The sequence below is a fragment of the Buteo buteo genome, unplaced genomic scaffold (genome assembly GCF_964188355.1).
Source record: "Buteo buteo unplaced genomic scaffold, bButBut1.hap1.1 HAP1_SCAFFOLD_101, whole genome shotgun sequence".
Classification (NCBI taxonomy): domain Eukaryota; kingdom Metazoa; phylum Chordata; class Aves; order Accipitriformes; family Accipitridae; genus Buteo; species Buteo buteo.
In genome coordinates, this window is record NW_027439265.1 from 157,810 (window position 1) to 172,331 (window position 14,522).

General features: G+C 51.0%; 1 pseudogene; it reads left to right on the forward strand.

Moving 5' to 3' along the window:
- Positions 1 to 1,925: 1,925 nt before the first annotated feature.
- LOC142027982 (olfactory receptor 2A2-like) lies at positions 1,926 to 3,183 on the forward strand (annotated as a pseudogene).
- Positions 3,184 to 14,522: the final 11,339 nt, after the last annotated feature.

Sequence of the window (14,522 nt, forward strand, 5' to 3'; positions counted from 1 at the left end):
AGGCTCCTCTGTCACAGTCAACCAGCTCCGTTTATCCTGCGGCCAAGGGCCATGTGTAGGGACACAGCCTGAAGGCCACGCCGTACGTACGGTGCAGCACAGACCTGCACCCGCTCCGGTGAACTGTTAGGTGGATCCCCAACTCCTGGAGGTACAGTGATCTCCCAGTCAGGATCTCTGCAGCAGGCTGTTAAACTGCACGGTAACTTGGGAACCAGAGAAGATCCAGATCTGGAGGGGATGGTTAACCACAGGGCCTCACGTTGAACCTCCTCTAAGCTCGTCCTGTGCTTCCAGGGTTCTCGAGCCTCTCGGGGGGCATCTCCCAGACTGGCCGGTGACTCCCAGCTCCCTCGTTCCTGCCTTCCCCTCCCTGCCTGCCTGCCCCACTGTGGCCCCTGCAGCAGCACTCAGCTGAGCACCCTCCGTTGCTCCTGGGGAAAGAGCGTCCTCCTTGCTCTCCGTGGCATTCCCCCAGCACACGGTGCTGTAGCGAGGACAAGGCAGTCAGATACAGACACAGCCTGTTGAACAGAGCGTCCTGCACGCAGTGCTTCCGATAGAGCAGCTCAGGAGCAAGGAGGTGAGCTGGGTGTGCTGCCTCTCACAAAGAGCATTTGACATCGGCGACCTTCCCCGCTGGACCCTCTGCAGCCTCTCTTTTTCCCGATGTTGTAGGTGTTAGGTTGTGTGGTTAAAGGTTCATCTCCACAAACACAGAGGAGGACAAAGGAGCAATGGCAGGCAGGGGAACCCCAGGGACCTAGGCAGAGGCAAGGGAGCACCCTGCTGTGGCTTTTCCCAGGGCTGTCGCAGGAGAGGGATCGCCCAGCTTGTCTGGGTATGAGGCTCACCAGACAAGTATTGACTCTCCCTTGCTCACCTCACAGACTGACGGGGGGAATGCGCTTCTGTGGCCATGCCCTGCCTCTGAAGCCCGGCCGTAGACAAAAAACTGGCTCAAACTGTGAAGGTTACCAGGCAAGACGTGACTGGGTGCACGTGTGTGGCAAGGTCTGTGCATGTGAATGTCTGAAACTGGATTCTGAGCTGTCAAGCAGAAGCCTGCTTCTCGCTACACGCAGCCAGCGTGGGCTGGTTGTAAATTTGGGTAACACCTGGAATAAGCAAAAGTGGCATGTCCCGAATCCTACAGTTAATAACGAGCTAGGAGAGAGAAGCCTTAATTCGGAGGCTGATCAGGCATTGTACTGCTCCCATAGACAACTTAGATTGGGAACACTGGGGGCGTGGGGTTCCAGAAAGAAGAGGTGGTGGCAAAAAGAAGGGTTCCCAGAAAGAAGAAGGGATCTTGAAGAGAAGGAGGGGACCCAGGAAGGAAAAGGTGAAGATCCTGGCTGGAGGAAGTATCCTGGAAGTGGCGGAAGATCTTGGAGACCAGAGAGCTGCGTGGAGACAAGTGCCAGGGGATGCCCAGGGACCTTGACCAGCACCCTGCGAAACTGGTAACGGCGAGCAGCTGCACAGCAGGAACCAAGGTGATGTTCTGCCTGACCTTCCTGGACCTGCAGTAGCCTCCCTGCTGGGATAGGGGAGTTGGCTCAAGCAACTGCAGGATTCAATAGGAATGCATTTCACCAAGGTAAAGAGGACACAGCAGTGGCTTGGAAATGCTGGTTGGTTTAATGGTAAAACTGGAATTATTCTGTGAACTGTGCATTCCTTTTAATATGGACTTAATTTAAAACGGCTGCTTTGAAGTTGTTCTGGCTTCACCTTAATCGACACCTGCAATCTTCATCATCTTATCTTCTCCAACAGCGACACCACACCCTGCCCCTCCCCACCCCCTGCAAAAAAAAACCAAAACCAACCCAGGAAAAGAAAGACTTCAAGGGCAAGCTAGGCAGCAAAGTTGTGCGAGATTGGTCAAACTGCTCAAAGTTTGCAGGGAGATTGGAGCTTGCAATTCAGATGTACGTCGCTCAGCGTGGGGAGGGTAGTACGCACCTTTCACTGGAGTCAGAGGGAAAAACAGGGAGAAGGGAGCTGCAGCGTAAAGAGTAAAGGACACAACATTCTTAGGAAAACTCTCCTTTTTCTTTCCTTTTCCTTGCTCCTTCGCTTCCAGATCTCCGTGGTCGCAGTTTGTGCTGCCTCACCTCCAGCACAGCGTGCAGAATGAAAAGACTGTCACAGAATTCGTCTTCCTGGGGTTCTGCAGCACCCCAGCCCTGCAGCGCTGCCTCTTTGGCCTTTTCTCTGCCCTCTGCTCTGCCACTCGGATGGGAAACACACTTGTCTTTCTGCGTATCTGCCTGGACTACTGCCTCCACAGCCCCAGGTACTTCTTCCTCTGCCACCTCTCCATCGCGGACATCTGCTACGCCTCCAGCAATGTCCCCGTATGCTAAGGAGCCTCCTTGGACAAGGCAGAACCCTCTCCGTTGCTGGGTGTGGGGCACAGATCCATCTTTATTTAATCTTTGCACTTACAGCGTGCGTGCTGCTGGCCGTGATGTCTCATGTTCGCTACGTGGCAATCTGCCGTCCCCTCTGCTGTGCCCTCATCATGATCTGGAGGCTGCGCCTCACCCTTGCCACAGTTTTGTGGGCTTTGGCGTTCGTATTTGGTACACTGCAAGCCTCTCTGGCTTTACACCTGCCTTTCTGTGGCCCCTGCGAGGCTGTCCACTTCTCCTGTGAAATTCTTGCTGTCTTAAAGCTGGCCTGCACTGCCGCTCCTGCCAATAAAGTCCTGATCTTTGCTGTTTGTGTGTGCTTCTTCCTCTTCCCTTTAGCCTTAATCCTGATTTCCTCCCTGGACATCCCAGCCACCGATCTGCGCATCCGCTCTGTGCCAGGATGGCACGAAACCTTGTCCACATGTGGCTCTCACCCGACCGTGGTGGGTGTCTTTTATGGAAACGCCATCTTCATGTACGCGGGGCCCGGGAGCGGTAAGTCCTCTGGGAGGGAGACAGTTCTTTCCCTTTTCTACACTCTCGTCAGCCCCAGTTTGAAGCCCGTCATTTACAGTCGGAGGAACAAGCAGGTGAAGGAAGCCTTGCTGAAGCTTCAGAGAAGGAAGAGGGTCTTTCATTCCGTCTAGCTGGCGCTCTAGGCTTTCACCTGTCTCCTGTCTTTCTGCTCTTTCTTCTTGAGCTCTTGGGGAATTTCTCAGGGAATGTTAAGTGGTTAAAAGTGTCCTGGTTTCAGCTGGGATAGAGTTCACTGTCTTCCTAGTAGCTGGTACAGTGCTATGTTTTGAGTTCAGTTTGCAAAGAACCTTGATAACACTGATGTTTGCAGTTGTTGCTAAGTAGCGTTTAGACTAAAGTCAAGGATTTTTCAGCTTCTTCTGCCCAGCCAGGGCACAAGAAGTTGGCACAGGACACAGCCAGGGCAGCTGACCCAAACTGGCCAACAGGGTATTCCATACCATGCGACGTCCCATCTACTATAGGAACTGGGGAGTGGGGGGCGGGAAATCGCTGCTCGGGGACTAGCTGGGTGTCGATGGGCGGGTGGTGAGCAATTGCACTGCGCATCATTTGTACATTCCAATCCTTTTATTATTGCTGTTGTCATTTTAGTAGTGTTATCATTATCATTATTAGTTTCTCCTTTTCTGTTCTATTAAACCGTTCTTATCTCAACCCAGGAGTTTTACTTCTTTTTCCCGATTTTCTCCCCCATCCCACTGGAGGGGGGGGAGTGAGTGAGCGGCTGCGTGGTGCTTAGTTGCTGGCTGGGGTTAAACCACGACGGAGACAGAGTCACAGCAGCACAGAATGGATGCTGAAAGGGACCTCTAGAGATCATCCAGCCCACCTCGGCTGCTCAAGCAGGGTCAGCTGCAGCAGGTTGTGAGTCTGGTTCTCAAAGATGCCGTTGGCTGCGTTGCTCCCAGGTCGTGGAGCTCGCTTGGGAAATGGGCAATAAAGAGGGATGAAGTTTCCAGGCACTTTCTGGCCGGTGCAGTGATTTGGGGTTTTTTGGGGGGTTGGTTGGGGTTTTTTTCCTTCTGATTTCCGCTCCCCCCGCCACTTCCCGGTCTTGTGGCTGCCCAAGGTGCAGCCAGAGAAGGGGAGGAGGGTCCCTGCCTGGCCTGCAGCTCCCTCCCTCGCCATTCTTGGGGTGATTTGGGGTTATTTTGCTGTGTCAGTGAGGCAAAGCTGGGCTCTCCGGGGCTGAGGTCAGTGGGACCCGAGGAAGGCCGTGACGGTCTTGAGGCTTTGAAGGGCTTTGCACCGAGCCCCGTCCCCGCTGGAGGGGACGCTGGTGGTGTTCAAGACGAAGGCCTTGCAGCCCTTGCTGTCGTGTGTGCCCGCGTCCCCCCCGGCCCCCAAGGTCTGTCGTTGTCGCAGGGGCTCTGTGCTGCTTTCTGCGTGGGGCCGTGTCCGTGAGTCCTGCAGGGACCTGTCTGTCCTGGCTTCCCCACCAAAGGGCTGCTCCCCCTGGGGAAGGGGAGAGGGGAGTCGTCCGCGTCCCGCCCCACCGTTGCCTGCCCCGCTGGTGGTGACTCGGCCCTGGGGGGATGCTCCCGCGGGCTTGCTGAACCCCCATGCGAAAAGTGCCGGGGGAACGGGTGTGATGGGGATGGCGAAGGTGCCAGAGCAGACTGGGGTGCCATACCTGCTGGTGGGGCCTGGGGTGCCTGGGCTGCAGGGAAGGGCTTATCTTTTATAGGTTATCTTTTTTGATGGTAACTTGTAACCTTCCTTCTTGTCTTTTCCCAGAGAGACCTGGCCACCATGCATTGTCTGGATGTCCTTTACCATATTGTGGATTGTTAAATAATGATACATTTATTGGCAGTGGCACCCCTATCAAGGGTAGGACTTAGCTTTGTCCAGAGGCTGGCATTTGGGTAGAAATCCAACAATCACTTTTGCGGAATATTCGAGCTATATTCTGTGTTAAGATTAAATGGAGGTTCCGATCCCAAGATGGTATCTGGCACACTTGACTCATTGCTACCGTAATTGATACAAACAAATCATAAAAATCAGTCGTAACTTTATCAATTTCAGTTTAAGGGGAGACTCTTGTTCAACTGTCCATGAGGTTGGAGCCCTTTTAATCTTGGAATAATGAATCCACGGGCCTTTCCCTTGGACCTTGACAGCTGTATGAGTAGTCAGGAACACCTGGAATGGCCCCTTCCACTTCTCAGTTAGCTGCTCCAAATTCCACGACTTGATGTAGACCAAGTTTCCAGGTTGAAATGGATGGGCTGGTGTATCCAGTTCCAAGGGCCTGCTTGTCGTCACGTACTTGTGCAATTCCTGTACAGTCTTTCCCAAGGACATTAAGTAATTAAAGTCCATTTCCCCTTTAATGTGAATTGTTCCTGGTATATGTGGGGCCTGGTAAGGCCTTCCAGAAAGTAAGTTGCAAGGGCTCAAGCTGGTTTTACCACGAGGTTATATTCCAATTCTTAACAGCGCTCAAGGTAGCGCTTGTATCCAAGTCATTGATGCTTCCTGACATATTTTCCCGATCTGCAATGTAAGTGTATGGTTCATTCTTTCTACTTTTCCACTTCATTGTGGCCTATAAGGGGTATGGAGATCTCATGTTATGGCTAAGTTTTTACTCAACTGTTTTATAACTTCAGCAACAAAATGTATCCCTTTAGGAATGTCCTCAGGCAGAGGACCACATGAACCTTGGGATAATTTCTTTCAACAAGATTTTAGTTACTTCTCTAGCTTAATTTGTGTGACAGGGAAAAGCTTCTGGCCATCCAGTAAAAGTATCAACTAGAAGAAGAATGTATCCATATCCCCCTTTTCTAGGCAGTTCTGTAAAATCCATTTGCCAATAGTCTCCTGGGGAATTTCCTCCTTTTGTAACCCCCAATATTAATTTATTACTGGTATTTGGGTTATTTTTACAACAAATTTCACATTTTTCCATGATAGATCGGATAATTTCTGTCATCGCTCGGCTTATAACTATCTTTTGAAGATGTTTTACTAAATTTTCAGTTCCCCAATGTTCTTTATTTAGCAATGTTCTGGTTTAGCAATTTCTCTCATTAATGAGGGTGGGATTATTATTTGCCCTGTGGGCGTGACAGCCCACCCATCTGTTTGTTCTTGTGCCTGTAAGGCCTTTATTAAGCTAGCATCTTTACTATCATATGTAGGTGGTGTTTCTGGTAAAGTTATTTCTTTTTCTGGTAATAATGCCATGATGCCTGTTTCTGCAGCCTCTTTGGCAGCTTCGTGTGCCAATTGGTTACCTATTTCTGGTGGGTTTTTTCCTGTTTGGTGGGCTTTGCAATGCATTATTGCTACTGCCGTCGGCTTTTGAATGCTCTGTAATAGTTCTTGAATTTGTGCAGCACGCTTGATTTCAGTTCCTTGTGCTGATAGTAGTCCTCTCTCTTTCCAGATGGCTCCATGGGCATGTACAACTCCAAAAGCATACTTAGACTCTGTCCAGATATTAACCTTTCTCCCTTCACTCAGTTCAATGCTTGAGTTAAGGCTATTAGTTCTGCCTTTCGGGCTGATGTTTTGGGAGGTAAGGCTCGTGCCTCTACTATGCCATCTAAGGTCATCACAGCGTATCCTGACAGTCTCTTCCCATCGTGAACAAAACCACCGCCGTCAGTATATAACTCCCAGTCTGGATTTTCTAACAGAACATCTTTAAGATCCGGACGGCTAGCATATATTTCCTCTACAGTTTGTAAGCAATTGTGTTCTGGTGAACTCTCCGCTCAATCAGTGGAGAGGAACACTGCAGGATTTGTAACTGAAGTGGTCTTGAGATCGATGTCATCTTGTTCTAGTAGTACTACTTGGTATTTCAGTGTAGGGCTGAGGGACAACCAATGCCCCCCTTTTTGTTCCGAAACTGTGACTACCGTATGTGGTACACACACAGTAATTTCCCGAGATCCCGCTGCAATTAAGATGTCATCTACATATTGTAATACAGTTCCCTGTCCATTTTCTTTTCTCCAAATCTCTAATTCATTCACCAGCTGATTTCCAAAAATAGTTGGGCTATTCTTGAAGCCTTGTGGTAGAACTGTCCAAGTATATTGTGTCTTTTGCCCTGGTTCAGGATTTTCCCACTCAAAAGCAAAAAGTTTTGTTCACTGGTGAGGGTAGTTAGTAACGTACACAGGTTTGCAACAACTGGATGTATATCTTGTACTCTCTGATTTATTGCTCTAAGATCCTGGACTAAACGGTAATCTTTTCCGTTAGCTTTCTTTACTGGTGAGATAGGTGTATTATATTTTGACTCACATTCTGTTAGCAACTTATATTTTCAGAATTTTTGAACTATTGGTACCAAGCCAGTTCTCGCTTCTAATTTTAAAGGGTATTGTTTAATTCTTACCGGTGACGATCCTAGATTTAGATCAATTCTTACTGGTTCCGCTCTCTTAGACCTTCTTGGACCTTCTCCTGCCCAAACGATGGGGATCGCTGCATCTTCTATTTCTCAAGGTATCTTGTCCCTTTTGGGGTTTGTATCCTGTAACAACAAGGCTATGGCTTCGACATATTTAGATTCTGGGATTAAAATTTCAACTTCCCCATCCTTGAATCTGATTTCAGCTTCTACCTTTTCAAGTAAATCTCTACCCAGTAAAGTTTTCAGAGAATTTGGCAAATATAAAACCGGTGAGTAACCCATTGTTTTCCAAGTTTAAATTTCAGGGATTTGAAAAATGGCCAGGTCTCACGAGTCCCTGTCGCACCAATGACATTTATGCTTTTGTTACTTAAATTTCCTTCTAGTGTATTTAAGACTGAATACGTAGCCCCAGTGTTGACTAAAAATTCTGTTTCCTCATCTCCCAGCTTTGCTTTAACCAGAGGTTCTGCTGGGAGAGGTTGCTCTGGTCCCCATCAGTCCTCTCCCCCTGCTTACTCCAAAGGCTTCTCTCAGCACAGCCACAAATACACTTGATTCCTCTTTCCTTTAACATCCCTCTTCCTTAACCCTTTCCTCTTCTTGACCACTGTAGCCAAACACACTACCTCATCCATTAACTTCCCTGGTCATTCAGGGACATGTTTAGAAAAATATTTTTATTGGTGCACATATCCCAGATTTCCACAAGAGTAACATTTTCTTCTAGTGTTCCTTCACATTCTCCTTCTCTTTTTCTAGGTCTTAGTTCAGACCCTGCACCTGATCATCTTTCTTCCTAATCCTTATCTCACTTGTAAACTCTTTGCAAAAGCGACTGCCAATAAATCAGCCTCTTGTTGCTTTGCTCCTCTTCTTTTTTCTCTCTTTCTTTTTCTTTTTTTTTTGTTTTTTTTTTTTGTTTTTTTGTTTGTTTTGTTTCTGCTATCAGGGGCCATTTGACCCACAAGGACACTAATTGCAAGTGCATCATTAAAATTTTGTTAGCAGAGCTTGTCTGAGTCCCCCAAAATCACTGGGACACTCATCAGGTCTCTGCCTGCATTCTTGTACTTTTAGTTCAGTTTACCAATTTACCCCTAGTTCTCCACATGCCCTAATGGCTTCTATTAAATTTCAGAGCCCTGTCTGACAAACAGCTCAGTCTCCTACACCATTATAGTCCCAGTTTTGATTTTTTTTTTTTTCCCCTAAACTGTTGTGCTAGTTCTGCTCAGGGAAATTTAACATTCACCCTTCTCCTTTTCTTACAGGGACATCAGATCCTAGGTAGCAGCCGCAGCCTCCTCCAAGGAAGATATCCTTGAGATTTTTTTTTCTTTTTCGGAGGAAGCTCTCCCCTCCAGGATCCACCTGTGACTCCTCCCAGCAACCACGAGAGGCTTTTAACCTCCCTTTTAGGCACCTGAGATCCCGGGTAGCAGCCCCAGACTTCCCCAAGGCACCCACCCAAGATGATTTTTCTCCTTTGGAGGAAGCTCTTTCCTCCAGGGTCCACCTGAGGCTCCCCGGAGGCATCTCCCAGAGCCTTTTGGCCTTTTCTTATAGGGACCTCAGATCCCAGGTAGCAGCCCTGGATTCTCCAAGGCAGGTACACAAGATGATGTTTCTCTTTTGCAGGAAACTGTCTCCTCTGGGATCAGCCCAAGACTCCTCCCAGTTATCTCTCAGAGTCTTCCGACCTCTGCTTTCGGTACCGGAGATTGCAGCTACCTGCCTCAGACTCCTCCAAGTAAGTTACTCGAAATATTTTTTTCTCCTTTAGATAAATCTCTCAACTCTGCCAGCCACCTGAGACTTCTCCCAGGTATCTCCCAGAGTCTTTTGACCTCTGCTTTCAGGACCAGAGATCCCAGGTAGCAGCCCCAGACTCCTCCAAGTACGTTACTCCAGGTATTTTTTTTCTCCTTTAGATACAGCTCAACTCCGGCAGCTGCCTGAGCCTCCTCCCAGTCATCTCCCAGAGGCTTTTGTCCTCTGCTTTACCTACCTAAGATCTCTGGTATCAGCCCCAGAATCCTCCAAGTAAGCTACCCTTGAGGTTTTTTTCTTTTTTGGAGGAAGCTCTCCCCTCCGGGATCCACCTGTGACTCCCAGGCATCTCCCAGTCTTTTGACCTCTGCTTTCAGTACCGGAGATCACAGATCAGATTCAACAAGGGTGTAAAGAGGGTCCCGCCGGAGGACATTTTGGAATCAGTCCTCCCAAGAGCAGCGGATCTGCAGTCAGGGACTCCCCCTTGGGTCGGGACGCCGCCCGAGGTAACTCCTCAAGGTAGAGAGCCCTCAACTTTTAGGTGAGTGATACGTGCATTTTGAGTCATCATTTTAAATTCTTAAGTCGGCTGTGTAGTATTAATTCCCCTTACATCACTGAGCCTGTGGTTTACAAAATGTTACTGGAGTTCTAACTAACTTTTTACGAAAGAATAAAGCTGAGCTTTAACACCTGTTGGATTTGACTGTGTGTGCCTCCATAACATCCCTTCGAGTGTAGGTTAAAGCTCTGCCAATGAGCCCCGTTAGCTCGTGAGCCAAGACCCCCTTCCCCCTTTGAGAAAGGCGAATCCCATCTGACACCAGCAGGCCTGGGGCCGTGCCGGCCACCCCATTATTGAAAAACCCAAAACTCTGGCAGTGACACCAGCCGCGACCCACGTATTAACAGACCGGGTCCGTCTCTTTCTTCCAGTGTTGCTGCCCGCAGCTGGAAGGAGAGAGGGAAAAATAAGCCGTGTTCCAGATTCCCCTCCCAACCATCCCAAGGCCCCGAAGTCTCTTTCGATCGCCCTTGGACCACGCATTGCAGCTTCGTCGCCACCCAGACGGAAGAGCAGTAGTGGGCAATAGCCCGTGGGCTGTCCCAGGCTGGGAAGTTTCCCAGTGCTGCCCTGAACCTGGGCCCCTGGGAGGCAGCAGGCTTCCCTAAGAGGAGGCTCTGTCCGGCATCTCGGCCCCTCTGTTCCCCTCAGAAGGGAGTCACCCACACCCCTAAGCTGTCTTGGCTTCCTCGGGGAGGCGGTCGTGATACGGGGGTAGGCCTTTCTGACCGTGGCAACACCTCTGGCGCAGCTGGCCCGAGCTCCACATCCTCCCTGGACTGGCCTTCCACCTCCGGAGCCTCACAGCTCTTGTTGAGAGGCACCTGGGAAGGTGAGGAGGGGGTTTGCCTGCTGCCCCCAGCCTGGCCTCCTTTTTCTTTTTTCCTTTTTCCTCTTCCCTTTCCTTTCCCTTTCCTTTTCCCTTTCCTTTCCTTTTCCCTTTCCTTTTCCCTTTCCTCTTTTCTTTTTCCTTTCCCCTTTCTTTTTTTCTTTCCTTTTCCTTTTCCTTTTTCCTTTCCCTTTCCCTTTCCCTTTCCTTTTCCCTTTTTTCCTTTCCTTTACTTTTCCCTTTCCTTTTTCCTTTCCTTTTTCCTTTTTCCTTTCCCCTTTCTTTTTTTCTTTCCTTTTCCCTTTCCCATTCCCATTCCCTTTCACTTTCCCTTTCCTTTTCCCTTTCCCTTTCCCTTTCCTTTTCCCTTTTTTCCTTTCCCCCTTCCTTTTCCCTTTTTTCCCTTTCCTTTTCCCTTTTTTCCCTTTCCCTTTCCCGGTCCCCCGGCTCTCGGGTGCTTTCTGGCACCCGTTTCTGCCTCGGGGAGGGCAGAGCACGGTTCCAGCAGCCAGAGGCTCTCAGAGTCCCGGGTGCGCCTTCCCCTTCCTGCTGCCTCCCGGAGCTCTGCCGGCGGGCTGGGCTGAGCTGGGCTGAGCTGGGCTGAGCTGGGCTGAGCTGAGCTGAGCTGGGCTGAGCTGAGCTGGGCTGAGCTGGGCTGAGCTGAGCTGGGCTGAGCTGGGCTGAGCTGAGCTGAGCTGGGCTGAGCTGAGCTGAGCTGAGCTGAGCTGAGCTGAGCAGGTCGTCCCCTCGGTCCCACCTCTCAGGGCTGGTCCCGCTCCTGCCAGCCCTTCCCAGGGCCAGGCTCTGGCACGCCCTGAGGCTGCGTGGGAGCTCTCTCTGGGTCGCCACATCCCTGCTGGCGAGCGCAGAGGACGTGGCTTTCTGCTACCGTCGCCTGGCTCCTTCCCCCGGCCGAACTCCCCTCTGGAGCGGGCAGGGGCACGCCGCCCTTCCCCGCCAACTGCCGCCCCCGGCTCTCTTTGCCCGCTCTGGCCGCGGCGCTCCCCAGGCCGCTTCGGAAAGGGGTGGGGGTGGCGCTGTTACAAATAATCTGGTAAGTTAAAATTTTATATAAAGTGGGTTCGATCAAAAGGTGAAGACTGTAGAATACAGGGGTTTGAAGCTCGCAATGTAGTCGTCGAAACTTAGGAACGTACAAAATGTGCTGTATACAGTCATAAGAAATAAGTAGTGTCTAAGATTGGTTAACCATAGAAACTTCGACCGATTGGTTAGTTTGTAGTGTTTTGTCCTAAGAAACTAAGAGAGATCGTTGTGGACCTTAGTTCTGTTGCTTAGAAGCCCCACTTTGATCAAGGTTCCAGTTAGTGGCATTAAGTAAGATTAACCAATGAATGTTTTAGTATAAGAATATTGATAAGGTGGTGTGACTGAGGGCCAATCACTAGAAACGTTAAAGTCAAGAATTAACATTGAATGTCCTTTTTATGTCAATCTAACACATGATGGCGAAAATCGTACTGCGCAGAATCCCATAAGAGAGGTCAACTCTCGGACAAAGTGAAGACGACTACGGAAGACCACCAGAGGGCTCCTGAAGACCACCAGAGACTTCACCACGCCTGTGTAAAGGGACGTTTACATATGCTAATGATTTGTCGGACAGTTGATGATTATGTATGACATTTCCCAGGCATCTAGCGAATATGTATAACAGGTGTGTATTTAACCTGCATGGTCAAACCAGACGGGTGCACACACGAGGTGCAGTGATCCCCTGTGTGCCCAGCGCTGCAATAAAGGAGTGCCTGCTTCTTAACTTCTCATTGCCGTCAAGGAGTTTTATTCCGGATTTCGGCAACAGCGCGGCCCCCGGGCCGAGACCTGCCGCTCCGCTCCGCTCCGCTCCGCTCCGCTCCGCTGCGGGCCGGGCCGGCTCCGGGGCAGCTCGCCTCGGCGACCGACTGCCAGCCGCAGTGACAGCCGGGCAGCGGCCCCAGGCTGCTCCAAGGAAGCTCCCGGAGACGAGGGCTCTCCTCTGGAGGAAGCTCTCTCCGCCGGGAGCCACCCGCCGCTCCGTCCGTCCGTCCGTCCGTCCGTCCGTCCTCGGGTCCCCTTGTCCCGGCAGGCTGCGCTGGTGCCCGGGAAGGGCAGCGGGAGAGCCCCAGGGCTGGGCCGGGGCCGGGGCCGGGGCCGGGGCCGGGGCCGGGGCCGGCTCTGTCCTGGCGGCGACCCCCCTGTGGCGGGGGCACGGGAGGACCCCCTTTGGTCCGCCCCGGGACTGACTGACAGCGCTGCCCTCACAGCGGGGGGGGGACTGACTGACAGCGGCGTCACGCTGCACAAAGCCCTGGGGAGCTGCCCCGGCGGGGGGGGGGGCGAGGCGGCAGACAAAGGGGGGTCCCTCGCCTCCCCTGCGACACACGGCCATGGGGGCTTCCTCCCCTGCACCGCTCCGCTCTGCCACGGATTGCCTGGGGAGGGGGGGGTTGGGGGGGGGGGGGCCGGGAGGGACACGGACACTGTGCATCTAGCGAGGTGGCTCTCTCTCTCTCTAGTGCAACTGTAATTGCCAACAAGCCGTAACAGCAACCATCAATCGGAGGAGCACCGGCTATCTATACAGTATTTTCATACAAACTTATCCTCCCCAAGAAAGTAAATCGCTAATAAAGCAAAGCCAGCAGCAGGACAAGCAGCACCGGGGCAGAGGAGATCCCCCTTTTGGGGAAGGAGCGGGTAAGTAGCACAAAAATGTCCTGCGGGAGGAGGAAAAACGGAGAAGCCTTTCCCAGTTCCGACTTCCCTCCTCACCCACGAGCTCTCCGGCCTGATCACGCTGACTTCAGCAGCTAGGAGCATCAAGGTCCACAGTCACCAGTGCCAGCAATACGGGACCGGTGCCACCAGCCCAGGTACCGCTGGAAGTGATGTCAAATACAGAAAACCCTGTGGTAGGTGAGAAAGTCCTGGTTTAAATTCAGTCAGTTAGCCAAGACCAGTCCGATCGGTTCTAGTCTTCCTGTTTAACGGTGCCTCACCTGGAGCACCAGTGCCGATCCCTTCTGCTCTTCCTCATGGATGGCGCGTCCCTCTTGGCAGGAAAACGGACCGCTGACCCGATACAGAGCGACTGAGCGGTCAAAGCGAGGAGGGGACACCTCCTCAAAAGACCACCGAAGGCCAGCCGAGACCCCCGCGCGTGCGGAGAGGGCGTCTGATGCGTCAGGGTTACACAATGCTAGGCACATGCACCAGATAGTTTGAATATGTATTAGGTAGGAGTAGTTTAATAAATTAGATGCAATTGTTACCGTATAAAAGGGACACAACTGATGAATCCGCCCTGCTTGATTTGTGCAAAGTCCACGGAGCACCCTGCGCAGAATAAAACAGTATCTCTTCCGCCTGTGTGAGATTGCTCTCTTGCACACCGTGTACCAAATCCGCTTTTAGGACAACAGAAGCAAGCGTGTGGCTTTTTCCAGGGTTTATGGGATGCCAAGGGGAAGAGAGGGAAGAGCTTGCTTGTTTCTGCTTGTTCTTCTTTAAGTACCTTTCCCTTTCCTTTTAGAAGGCGGCCACTGCTTTAAAGAACAAGGTGCTTTCTCAAAGTTAAAAGAATGCCTATCCCAGTTAAAATAAAAACCATTTTTGTTTAGATTTCATTAACCCATGTTCTTTATCGTCTAAAATGATTTTCCAAAATGGATGCGCATCTTGCCCGTAATTCTGTAATGGCATTTTCCGGACTGAGACATCAAAATGTCTTTGTGTGTAGGTTGTAGCCTCAGCCAGCCCAGCTCTTGCAGGGTAAAGGCCCTTTCTTATGCAGCTGCATCTAAGATCAGGGAAGTGGGACATCCTCCTGCTCCTGACAGAACCAGTGCTAAAGAAGATCAACTCATGGATATCTTCCCTTATTTATGGCTTGTTCTCCATCTGGTCAACTCTCTAGCCATTCCCTGGTCCTCACCGCTGTCCATCTCATTGTACAGCCCCCCAGCAGAAGGGACCGAAACCTGGTGCACTCCGCCTGTACCA